The sequence below is a fragment of the Solanum dulcamara genome, chromosome 6 (assembly GCF_947179165.1).
Source record: "Solanum dulcamara chromosome 6, daSolDulc1.2, whole genome shotgun sequence".
Classification (NCBI taxonomy): domain Eukaryota; kingdom Viridiplantae; phylum Streptophyta; class Magnoliopsida; order Solanales; family Solanaceae; genus Solanum; species Solanum dulcamara.
Window position 1 is genome coordinate 13,462,235 of NC_077242.1, and position 1,479 is coordinate 13,463,713.

Here is a 1,479-nt window from a genome sequence, read left to right on the forward strand (position 1 = left end):
ATTATTTTCTTAATAGGTGTGTCAAGTCTAATGTAACAAATAAAAATGAACAGATGGAGTAAACCAAGATAAAATTAATCAAAAAAGTTCCATTTTGACCTTAAACTTATTCTTTTTGAAAGTATAAATACTTGTAAAGTTCCAAAAAAGTTCCTCCATTATTTGAGTAATTTCTCCAAACAGTCAGCATATTTGAGAAATTACCTAGTAATATCACTTTTCTTTTTATTAGGACCATAATATCACTCATTTTTTCATTTTTTTCTCCCGTATTTCCTTGGGATTGTAGTTCAATTGGTCAGAGCACCGCCCTATCAAGGCGGAAGCTGCGGGTTCGAACCCCGTCAGTCCCGACGGATCCAATAATATACTTGACACAATAATAATAATATTCTCTCTCCTCATGGATGTCATGTCACTTTATTCATTTTTTATTAATATTAATTTCTTTTACTTTTTTAAATGAAAGTTGTTTAATGTCTCTATCAACTTCTTTTACATATTCAAAGCATTTACCCCATTATCTATGAAAATTTAATTACTTTAATTTTATAGCGGAAATCTTTATTCTAGATTCCATTCACGAGTATTTGCCGGGATATTCATACAAAAATTTAGTCTTTTTAATCAAGAAGACAATAAATTTAGATAAATTTTCATCACCGCCTTACCAAGATATAATGCACAAGCATATTGATCTTCAAAATAACAATATTTAGCTTTAATACTTCAAAAAAGCGTGTTATAATTTGCTATAGTTTACAACTAAATAATATTTTATAGGCAAGTGGCAACATCACACTGTAGCATAATATGACCACAGAGGTTTTAGCAAAAGAAGACACATAATGTGTCTAAAGAAGTGGAGTTTCTCTAACTAATAAAAGATACTAAACATAATCCCTATTATTTGCTAGAGTTCCTCTTGCAAAACAACTATATAATTCTTCATTTCTTCTCTTTTAAAATGGCTTCTTCTCTTTGGGATAGAAAGTCAATCAACTGATTCAACATGTACTTGAGCCAACATAGACAAAAAAATTACAAGCAAGCAATAAACTTATGGGGAAAAAAAACTACAACTAAGCAATAAATTAATGGGAAACAAACTACAACTAAGCAATGAAACTAATGGAAAAAAAAACAAGAACTCATTACCTGAGTTGTAGTTGACTGCTTTGTTAAGTTCAAATGCATTTGAGAATTTACCCACATTTCTGGATGATAAAATTTAGAATAATCCCAAAAGTTCTCATTTTCAGCTTGCTCTAAGGACTGATCTAAAGATTGATTCAACAACCTTTTTGAGCACATTATAATGACCTCTTACATTATGAACCTCCTCCTTGCAAATTGAACATCTTCCTTTTATCAAGCCTTTTTTAGATAGCTTCTGAGGTTTCATATTCTCAGTCTTCTTTCGAGCTCTTTTAATTTTTTAGCATCTTCATCAACTTTTTGCTTCTCTAATTCTTCAGG

General features: G+C 30.3%; 1 non-coding gene across 1 annotated transcript; it reads left to right on the top strand.

The window, feature by feature from the left end:
• The first annotated feature begins 279 nt into the window (after positions 1 to 279).
• TRNAD-AUC (transfer RNA aspartic acid (anticodon AUC)) lies at positions 280 to 353 on the top strand. Its single transcript has one exon. It is a non-coding gene; the product is annotated as a tRNA-Asp (tRNA).
• The last annotated feature ends 1,126 nt before the right edge of the window (positions 354 to 1,479 follow it).